The following is a 12,085-nucleotide window of genomic DNA, read 5'->3' as shown; positions in this document are numbered from 1 at the left end:
TGACAAATTTTTTATAAAACAACCATTACATCACGCAACAACAATAGGTTACAGACGTCAATTCTGTTCAACATATGCAACAATCAGAACATGCAAAATACTAGTAGATGAAACAAGTTTATAAACAACCATTGCATCATGCCCAACTACAATTACTAGAGGTTATAGAAGGTTATTTTAATTTTGTTCAACATATCTCAAAAAAAACATGCATGCAACCAAAATACCACTACACACATTGCACCAAGTAAAATAGAACATGGCTAGGCTGTCCAAAAAATATTAGATTCCTCCCTTCAAATGTTTGATGAAACTCCTCCCCTTGCTACATTATGGCTACGCTGACCACAAAGGTAGCTTGACTAACCTCAGCAAACACATCTAGAATTGCCTCTGCCCCTAGTTGCAACAACTCCACTACAAAACCATGCAACAATTGCGGATGAATCCTTGGATCTATTTGAAACAATGCAACAATTGGGGCATGTAAAGGGGGTAGCGGATCAAAGCACAAAATCACCAGAAACCATAAAATGGTGACCATATCTAGCAGATCTACTCTTCAACGGTTGGAACTAACAAACCTGGCCATGAAATGGAGCTCAGGTTCACGGCGGAGGGGAATGGTGACTATACCTAGCAGATGGAAGCAGATCCAGTGTCCAACGGCAGGAACATACAATAATCTCCATGGAATGGAGCTCATGTTTTGGGGGCAAGGGAATGGTGACCATACCTGCCTCCCAGTTCATCCCGCTCGTCACTGTCGTCCTGCTCGTCAGCGTGGCCTAAGGTGCTAGCATGCGGTCGATCCTTGGCTACCCTTGCCATCCCCGTGGCATCCATCTCACCCCCCCCCCCCCGCCCCCACCATGATTTGAGATCTAGACAGTCTCGCTACATCACCTGGTTCGTCGCCTCTCTCGCTCGGGGCGTGATATGAGGTGGAAGGAGCGAGGTGGAAGCAAAAACGGTCGCATCAAGTGAAAAAAGACCTGGGAGGGGACCTTATCGGGACGGGTCGAGATGGGGGAAGGGGACCTGCTCTAGACGGGTTGGGAGAGACGAGGTGTAACACCTTGTGTTTTAACTCTCCTAACTAATTAACCTAGATCAAAAATTAGAACCAATTAAAAAATTTGTGAATGCTTGTGATGCTTGATGTGATGGTTGCTTGCTTGCCTATTGCTTGTGTTTGAATCAATGTTCCTGCTACTCTCTAGACTCACCTCATTGACCCAAACCCTTGCCTAAAGATCATGCCATGTGTATAGGACTACAAACTATATTACCAAATATTATTTTCACCAAAAAGCATTTCCTTGATTTAAGCTTTCGAAAACCACTGAGTTGGGACTTGTACTACAAGTCCTCAAATTAGGGAAGTTATTTTTGCACCATATATTTTATTAAAATGACTTCACAAAACCACGATATTATTATTTTAAAAGGTATTTTACTACTTTATTTAAATACCTTTCTCTGAGGCCGGAAATGGTCCCTTATGAAGGAAAGTTATTTTTATTTCTTTAAAAACATTTGAGAAAATTAAGGGAAACTCAGTGGACATATATATTCCATATATGGGAGTTTCACCACATGGTCATGTTCAAAATATTAGGCAAAACCATTCAAAACCCTTCCTGCCTATTTCAAGCTTTTGGAATATTTCTATAAGAAGTATTCTCAATAAAATCCTATAAAATTCTAGCACGTCACATATGATATATGTGATGCTCTTGCCAAGTTTCATCTCAATCCAAATTTATTTGATCCACTTAATTATTCTAAAACTCTGTTTGTCCAGATCCAAATTTGAGCAACTATACATTGCCAAGTGTTTCCAATTGTGCCCAAATTTGGTGGACATGTTATCATAATCCAATAATGCATCCACACCAAGTGGTGCATCAACAAGAATATAATAACTGTCCCAACCCCCTCCAAACCTTCTATGCTGCTTTCTAACTTTGGGAAACTTTACATTATAATGTTTTTGCAATGGATCCCATACTTTTTGGGCATGCTTTAATGCTCAAATAATGCCCCCACACCAAGTTGTGGATTTGAGGGAATTGATTTAAATTGTTTCGTAAGTAGAAAGGCATTTCTACCCATTTCATGGGTTTTTCAAGTCTACATTGCAAACTCTCTCCACCAAATCCCAAATTTGGTGTCCAAGCTTATTTTCATATATTATGTGATCTTGTTCAGTTTCATATCAATTGGAATCCATCTAGTAACCCTAACCTCCATCAAACACCTTGTGTGCATTTACCAAAGTTGCTGCTTTGGCCCCTTCCACTATTTCCTTGAGCTTAAATTCTTACCACAGCTCTCTCTAGTCTCCTTTTACCTCAAGTAACCTTGCCATGGCCTCTGGTCAATTATTGGAGGGTGACTCCATGTATCTACCCCTCATTTTTACCTTGGCACCACTGTTTTACCCCTCTTGCTATACTTCTGCTTAAGCAAAAGCCCCCACCTCTTTCTAGAGATCCCCTAGAATGCTAATGCATCATTTCAAACCAAGATATGGCATGCTCATGTAGAAAAAATGAGCAGCACATCCGAAACTTCATTTCTGGCAGAATTATAGCCTTGACCTACAACTACTAGCTAAACTCATCCCCCTGATCTGAAAATTGACAGTCTTGTAGTTCTTTCATGTATAAGGCTACTAGACATAGTTTCATTCCCAGAATCCTCCATTAAGTACCCTCATTTCCAACCTTAAGTTTGTTGTTGCAAGCTTAACTGTAGTCAAAAATAATTCAAACCAGCTCCACTTGGGTCCAAACTTCACCAGTGCTTCATCGCACGCATGCCTTGCATGCTTGACACCTTGGTCTGGCCAAGGGGTGGCCCTAGACATGAAGTGGGGTGGTGACCACCACCCTGGCATGCACAAACGTTGCTTTGAGCATTGTCCCCTTCCTGAAGCCCGTCTCAGGAAGCAACAACGCGTCCCAATGCGCCACGGGAACCCCTTGGACCGTCCATGCCCCTCCCCCACGCCAAGAACCCACCAAGTCGCCTTTGCCGCGCGTGGCGGCCATGCTCAGAGCACCCAAGGCGGACCCGAGATTCCCCTCGAGCGCCTACTCCATATGCCCCTCTCCTCGAGCCCTTACTGTCTCATACCTACTTCTCTCCCTCCCCCGACACGGCCCTGCGAGCGCTCGACCGCTCTAGAGAGGGCCACGACCCCCACCGGACTTTGGTCCACGATGGACTCAAGCTCGGCCATATGAAGCAAGCCACTAGACAACCTTGTGGCCCCTCTCGCCCCCTCTCCCCCTACAGGCCTCCTGGGCCAACCATGGCTCGCCCCATGCCCATCCTCCTCCTCCTGGCACTACATTGCAGCCTCGGCCTCCTCTTAAATTTGAGCTCCCTCAAGCTCCCCCTCTCCCTTGACCCCTAGAGCGCCATCACACCTCCATTTTGAAACAACCCGGTCACCTCCATTCCACCCTGGGGCGCCAAGAGCTTGAGGCCAGCGAGTCCCATTGGCCTCATCCACGGTCGTCAAAGGCGCCGCTACCTTAGACCTTCTCAACACGCGCTCAGCATAGGAACGGGTGCGACTCGTTCCCCTGAGCTCTCTGGTGGTTGGATCCCTGGGAACCGTGCCCTGTAGTGCTGACAGCCGCCGCCGGACTCCCCTACTCTCTCCCGAGGCGATAGGAAGAAGAAGGCCTCGTCAGCCCCTGGGCACCGCCTGTCGGCCGACCAACAAGGCTAGCGGGTGGGCCTCTCCCCTTTAAGTGGATACGAGGGTGAACTGCAGCCGCCTTTTCCCAGGGCAGGCGTATTTCCCTGGGTTAGTTTTCGGCATCACCCGCACCACCGTGGGCCAGGCCAAGCTGGGCTGATCCAAAGCTCCGGTGCGCCCTACGCGCAATTTAGTTTTCCCCCTCTTTTATAACTCTGCTTCTTTTTCCTTTTATCAGAAACTTGAAATACCCATATCTAATCCATTTGAACTCCAAATCTGATGATTCAAATATATACAACAACAAAACAACAACATCCAAGCCTTTCAGTCCCAAACAAGTTGGGGTAAGCTAGAGTTCAAACCCATAAGATCTCGAAACCAAGTCATGGCTCTGGAACGTGGATAGCTAAGTTCCACGCACCCATGTCCATGGCTAAGTCTTTGTCGATATTCCAAACCTTCAGGTCTCTCTTAAGGACTCCTCCCATGTCAAGTTTGGTCTCCCACGACCCCTCTTAGCATTCTCAGCATGCTTTATCCGTCCGCTATGCACCGGCGCTTCCTATGGCCTCCGTTGAATATGTCCAAACCATCTGAGACGATGCTGAACCAGCTTCTCTTCAATCGGTGCTACCCCAAGTCTCTCTCGTATATCGTCATTCCGTACCCGATCCTTCCTTGTGTGGCCACGTATCCATCTCAACACGCGCATCTTTGCTACACCTAACTGTTGGATATGTCGTATCTTGGTTGGCCAACACTCCGCCCCATACAACATCGCAGGTCGGATAGCTGTCCTATAAAACCTAGCTTTTAGCTTTTGTGGCACTCTCTTGTCACAGAGTACGCCAGAAGCTTGGCGCCACTTCATCCACCCAGCCTTGATTCGGTGGCCCACGTCTTCATCGATATCGCCATCCTTCTGCAACATGGACCCCAAATATCGAAACGTGTCTCTCTCCGGTACCACCTGCCCACCAAGGCTAACCTCTCCATCCTCGTGCCTAGTAGCACTAAAACCGCACCTCATGTATTCAGTTTTAGTTCTACTAAGCCTAAAACCTTTCGATTCTAGAGTCCGCCTCCATAACTCTAACTTTCTAGTAACCCCCGTTCGGCCATCATCGACTAGCACCACATCATCCGCAAAGAGCATACACCATGGGATATCTCCTTGTATATCCCTTGTGACCTCATCCATCACCAAATCAAAAAGATAAGGGCTCAAAGCTGACCCTTGATGTAGCCCTATTCTAATCGGGAAGTCATCGGTGTCGCCATCACTTGTTCGAACACTTGTCACAACATTATCATGCATATCCTTGATGAGGGTAATGTACTTTATTGGGACTTTGTGTTTCTCCAAGGCCCACCACATGACATTCCGAGGTATCTTATCATAGGCCTTCTCCAAATCAATGAACACCATATGAAGGTCCTTCTTTTGCTCCCTGTATCTCTCCACCAGCTGTCGTACCAAGAAGATGGCTTCCATGGTAGACCTCCCAGGCATGAAACCAAATTGGTTTTTGGTCATGCTTGTTAACCTTCTTAAGCGGTGTTCAATGACTCTCTCCCATAGCTTCATAGTATGGCTAATCAGCTTGATTCCGCGGTAATTAGTACAACTTTGAACATCCCCCTTGTTCTTAAAGATTGGTACTAAAATACTCCACCTCCATTCTTCGGGCATCTTGTTTGACCGAAAAATGAGGTTGAAAAGCTTAGTTAGCCATACTATCTCTATGTCTCCAAGGCCTCTCCACACCTCAATGGGGATACCATCAGGACCCATCGCTTTGCCTACTTTCATCCTTTTTAACGCCTCCTTAACCTCACACTCCTGGATACGTCGCACAAAGCACATGCTGGTATCATCAAAGGAGTCATCAAGGTCAATGGTAGAGCTATCAACCTCTCCATTGTAAAGGTTGTCAAAGTACTCCCGCCATCTACAATTGATCGCCTCATCCTTCACAAGAAGCTGATCATCTCCATCCTTGATGCATTTGACTTCGCCTACATCCCTCGTCTTCCTCTCCCTAATCTTGGTCATCTAATATATGTCCCTTTCGCCTTCCTTAGTGTTTAAACGTTGGTAGAGGTCCTCATACGCCCGACCTCTCGCTTCACTCACCGCCCGCTTTGCTGCCTTCTTCGCCACCTTATACTTCTCCATGTTAGCTACACTCCTGTCCAGATATAGGCATCTGAAACAGTCCTTCTTCTCCCTAATAACCTTCTGGACCTCATTGTTCCACCACCAGGTGTACTTAGCTTCCCTTCTACTTCCCTTGGTCACCCCAAACTCCTCTACAGCGACCTTCCGCAAGAAGGTCGCCATACTCGTCCACATCAAGTTTGCATCGCCTCCTTCCTCCCAAGGGCCCTCCTTAATGACCCTCTCCCTGAAAGCCTGGGATGCCTCCCCCTTGAGCTTCCACCACTTCGTTCTAGAGACTTTGGCACGCTTATCCCGTTGGACACGAATCTTAAAGAGGAAGTCAGCAACCACAAGCTTATGTTGAGGGACAACACTCTCTCCAGGTATCGCTTTACAATCAATGCAAGCGCGTCTGTCTTCTCTTCTAGAGAGGACAAAATCAATCTGGCTAGAGTGTAGACCACTACTGAACGTCACTAGATGGGATTCTCTCTTTCTAAAGAGGGTGTTAGCTACAACCATGTCGTAGGCTAGAGCGAAGCTCAGGACATCTTCTCCTTCTTGGTTCCTGATGCCATAGCCAAAGCCCCCATGCAACCTTTCAAAACCTGTGTTAGATGTACCCACATGGCCATTGAGGTCTCCTCCTATGAAGAGCTTCTCACCAATAGGTACCCTCCTAACCAAGTCCTCCAGGCCTTCCCAGAACTCCCTCTTGGTGCTCTCATTGTGGCTTACTTGCGGGGCATACGCGCTGATAACATTGAGGACTAAGCCCCCAACTACCAGCTTGACAAGGATCATCCGGTCCCCTTGCCTCTTAACGTCCACAACTCCATCCCTGAGGCTCTTGTTGACCAAGATGCCTACTCCATTCTTGTTTGAAGTTGTCCCCGTGTACCACAACTTGAAGCCAGTATCCTCCACCTCCTTCGCCTTTTGTCCCTTCCATTTGGTCTCTTGGACACATAGGACATCAACACGCCTCCTCACCGACGTATCAACTAGCTCTTGTAACTTACCCGTCAGGGACCCTACGTTCCAGCTACCTAAGTGTATCCTCCTAGGCTCGGCTAACTTCCTTACCCTCCGCACTCGTCGAGTCAAATGCGAAGACCCTTGCTCATTTTTCAGTACACCGGGGCGTCGGTGCAGCGCGCCACTAAGGATGCGGCGACCCGGACCTTGCTCACTTATCACCGTATCCAGATCAAGATACGGCGCGCCACCAACGGGGTAACGGCCCGGCCCTTGCCCATTTGACACCACACCCGGGTTCCGATGTGGCGCGTCGCTAAGAGGGTTACGCCCCAACGAGTTTCCTTTGGGTTTCATCTCCATAAAAGTGGCTGGGTTTTTCACGTTGGCTCGCCACACCTATCACAACCCTCCTCCTTTACCCGGGCTTGGGACCGGCTATCCTAAGACAACATGGGCGGAGTTGATGATTCAAATATATACAGGTTCATAAATTCAAGATCTATCCTGATATGTGCATCGCATATTTTTTCAAAATACTTTTCTGTGGGGTTAATATTCAAATGCCCATTTGAATATTTTAAACACACCTTACAAAACTTCTAGAGGATTCAAATCGACTCCAAATGGAGTGATTCCAATTTCCACAGTCTTCTAATATCATTCACTATTTTTGAAGCATTGGTCAACATTTTTATGTGGCATGTTTCTGTTGCATTAAATATATAGCTCATTTTTGCTCTTTACCCAATGTTAGAAAATCCTTAGAATATTCATATCCATTCCAAATCCATTGAAACAACTTCCTAAATGTTTCTAAGATCATGCTCTGTCACATGAGTGCCTCCACTCATTTTTACCAGAATGTTTTTGTAGGCCTCTTAAAAGGTCACCTATTCCTCCTTTCATCCATTCAAAGATCCATGATGGTCCAAATCTCCTTGGGAAAGCTTCGGGTATTTTTCTTATGACCAGAGAGGTCCAAGAAAAATAAAACTTATATTTATATAGCACTTTTTGTTTCTTCTTGTTGTGTGACTTATTGTGATTGTTTCCGATGACACTTGACGTAGTAGACGGAGTACTCGGAGTTGGACCGGAAGACCTCGAAGACCTCCAGGACTTAAGTGAGCAAAGGCAAGCAGCCCTTTCACCATGTCTGAGAAAATGTTTTATGCATGACATGTTGCTCATTTTATTCTGATGCATGTAGTCAAGATTAATCGGTACACCACGGCATGGTGTTACCAATGGCTCCTCTGGAGCACTTGCATTGAGCATGACCTTACCGTCTATTAGGGTCACGCTGAAAAATGTTGACAAGTAGACAGTAGTGCTACGCATAAGATGAGGATATGCATGATGATGGTAACACATAGCTGATATCAAAGGTTTTACGAAAACCCCGTCGGGTGCCACTAATGCCCGAGGGTGATGGTGTTGATCTAGATGACCACTTGAGAAAGAACTGTTGTACCGGAAAGGTTTTGTGTGAGTGGTTTTGGAAATGGGATTAGATTTATGATGTGTCGACCGTCCCAACCTTACATGTGCGACCTCGATACCACTTTATTGGACGGGTCTTTGTTGATTACTTTGGTCGGTGCTAGCAAAGATCCCGCATTACTAGTGGCGGGAGTGATGTGGTCACTCTCATGACGGGGTCGTGCCAGGTAGGCCGATTATGCCATTTTTACGTGTTCCCGGCACACCGTTGGTCCCTGCATGGACGATACGGTCCAGAGTTGGTGCTCGTAAGACGTACATCTTGTGGGTTGGGTACCAATCGAGTGGACTCTTTGTCTAGTGTAGGCAGGGGAAAGGCAATGATCGGGTACTTACCTCGAGTATGTTATATACCGCGAGTCATGGATGACACCGAAGATTCCCGGATCTCGTGGGTACAGCGTACAACCTGTGCAGAGTGTAAAACTATTCGAATAGTCATGTCCACGGTCAAGAACAGTTGGGTAATCCTGCTTAAACTACGTCCAGTCGTTTCCGCATAAACCAAGTGTGTATGTGTGGTTGATAAAGATGATATTGTCAAGTCCGGTGACTTGGCATATAGGGTGAACCTGAGGTGTTCAGCCCTCAGCAGATATGTTGATATGTGTAACATGTTCTTATGGTTACCATCTACCTTATGATGCATGATTATACCTACACTTGACCATGTTAGTGCAATTAAAGAAAAACCTTCTTTCCGAAAAGGTTGCATTCTTATGCTAGTTCATGTTCCTTTATTACCTTGTTCCAAATCATGGGTTGTTTGCGAGTACATTCAAAGTACTCATTGTCTTGCCACTAGTTATTTCACTCGCCACGTATGAGAGAACGGGAAATGGTGAAAGAGTAAATTGGTGAAGTTCCTGCGAGCTAGGATGCTTCCCAGTCAGAATGCATGTAGGTTAAGGCTGATGGCATGGGTTCACGCTTTCGACCAATATCACCGCTATTGCTCAAGTTTGGTGTGCTGGCCTTCAAGGCCCTATATATGTAAGACTTGACTGCAATGCTCATTTATTGTATCAAACGGTATGTATGGATGTAAGACTCTTGTTATTCAGTTGGTGTGTGTTCGGTGAGCATTGATCTCTTGGATCACTGAGCACCTTCTTTCGACGATCTCGACTCGTAAGTCGGGGTCCCCACAGAGCTGGTATCAGAGTCATCCTCACTGTAGGAAGCCGTTAGTTAGCACAGACGTTAGTTAGGACAAAGCTGATTTCCTGACCTTCCAGAGTACTTGCAAAACACGTGTCTTTCTCACCTCTCCTAAATTTTCGAAGGAAGAAAGGTTTTTGCCTTAGCACTTCCACTCTTATTCTCTTGACACTCCTCGTCTGCTTCTTCGAACTTGCAAATGGCCTCTAGCACCCTTATGCCACACCACAGGATTACTAAAATCCTCGTGGGTAACTCGGAAGGAAGCAACCTTTCCAAGCGACTACCCACGTACTTGGACGACAAGGATGACAACGTTACGACCAAACGTCACCAATAGAAGTACCTCCATGAGGAACAAGGACATTGAGACCCAGAACATGGCGACACCCTCAACACTGTTCCAGAGTGATGCCACCTTCACCTACGATAATCAGGACGTAATATGTGCAAGACCATGATGTGCATCACTAATAGAGGAACCCTGTTATTATCAATGTTGTGTCGACCACCACCGGTGGATGAGAACCTCGCCAATTGGTCTGCCTCACCCTAGTAAGCAGGAAAACGGTTCTCTTCATCCCCCGCCCTAGGTGTCGATATTGTGATCAACATGACTGATGGGTCGGAACTCTATCATGCCTTGCCAATGTTATTGCATGAAGGTTGTCCACTTGGAACTCTCGAAGCCTCAGAAGACAAGAAGACAATGATAAGACTGCAAAGTCACATAAGACCGTCAACGACAGCCATGAGGAACCACCTTCGTCGGGAACTTACCACACGAGAAGTCGTCAAGAATTCTTTTCAGCTCAACCCGAGTTGTTTCGTCAAACAACAACAAGAGACATGGTAACACCATGAGAAGACCAGAAGACTGAGCGGACCCTCTTCGAGACGCGAAGCAGGCACGACCGTTGAGTGCAAGAACCCCTAGGGTAGGATGAGTCATGAATCCCCTATACGAATTCGAGTCCGTGATATGGTTTGGATGGGACCATGTTGTGTGTTGGTTGTTTTGTGTGACCGTGCTTTGATATAAGTTCCGCTTTTGCCTCATGCAGCGAGTACGTGATTATATCACTTGTCTTATCTTGATGTTTGAATTGGTTTCTGCACTCGTTAGATTGCACTGCACTATAACACCCCTTAGGCACTCCCCTCTATGCTGCTATTCTCTCTCTCACCCTTCTCGACAGCTGAAGACCAGCAAGACCAGATGCACCAAGGATTCGCTTTGGCAGACAACTGCCACTGAAGACGCTAACTATGACGTGCTCCACGAGGCGTGACCTATAGAAGTTATGCTTCCCTCACGATTGGAAACCCCTCTCTTGACCAAACTAATCCTCACAAGCTTCCCAGCTCAAATTTTTTGTCACGTGTCTAATATACGGATTTGCGAAAACACCCATTCAGCACCAGCAATCCCCAGTTAGCACCGGGTTCTTTATGGAACAAGTGATCACGGTGAACAAGTATCCTTCAATCTTAAGTTAGCACCAAAACCCCGATTCCATAAGAAGGACCATTCTCGGATATAAGAATATTACACTATGGTTTGTTGTGATGATGATAGGTGTCTTGAGGATATAGCTAGACTATCTTGATGGATCATAAGACCCTTATAAAGGTATGTGAACTTGGTGGAACAAGTAGATAAGTAGCATAACCTACATGTTCCTGGAGTAAGTTTGGACTCAGTAGGACGATTATGATCACGAACATTAATTTCTCGTGGTAAAATTGACTTTATCAAGTAGTTGACATGGTTTGATGATTTTACCATAAAGGCTTGGAGTAACGAGTAGAAGTTCTTATTGGACTTGATATTCGGGTTAAATAGGTAACCTTAATGGAGTATCAATGATGTATGAGGCCACATGGTTCGTAGTAAAATGGATTTAACCCGATGATATCGATCATGATACCATGTTTCCCGATGGATAACGACTAGAAGTAATTGGAGTTGTCGAATTGATTTACGAACCTATATAAGCATGGCCTTGTAGATTAGTTCGCCATGATATTGAAAGTTGGTGGATACACTATGACGTAGTCCTGGCGATAATATGCGGAACATGAGGACTTTAAGTGATCATGTAGAACCCCATCGGTATTGGAGTTGTAGGAGTGATGGATCGAGTGATGATCGACCGGATTTATGGACCACTTGATTAGATTCGCAGAAAGGAAACCAGATCTTGGATTGGTATAATACGTGTTTCCTTATATAGAAATGTAGTATCCTGTCCATTGGATGATCTAGCTGGACATTTGGATTTGTGGTGTATTAATTCAAGCTTGGAAGCTCGTATGCTCTCCCGAGGATTTTTACATAGGGATGTATGTGTAACTTAGTTATAGTATACCTTTGAGAATTAGGTTAAGGTCTTCCCTTGGACCTCGGAGTTGACTAGCATGAGTGATGTGGAGATAACTTGTGTGAGTTGGTACTTTCGATGATATAGGGTGATATTGTCCGGAGATTGAGGTTAGACTATTGGCATCTAAGGAATGTGCTTAGGATAAGATGATAGATGTTCACTCACGTC

This window comes from Hordeum vulgare, chromosome 6H (assembly GCF_904849725.1).
Source record: "Hordeum vulgare subsp. vulgare chromosome 6H, MorexV3_pseudomolecules_assembly, whole genome shotgun sequence".
Classification (NCBI taxonomy): Eukaryota; Viridiplantae; Streptophyta; class Magnoliopsida; order Poales; family Poaceae; genus Hordeum; species Hordeum vulgare.
Note: the sequence above shows the minus strand (reverse complement) of the source record.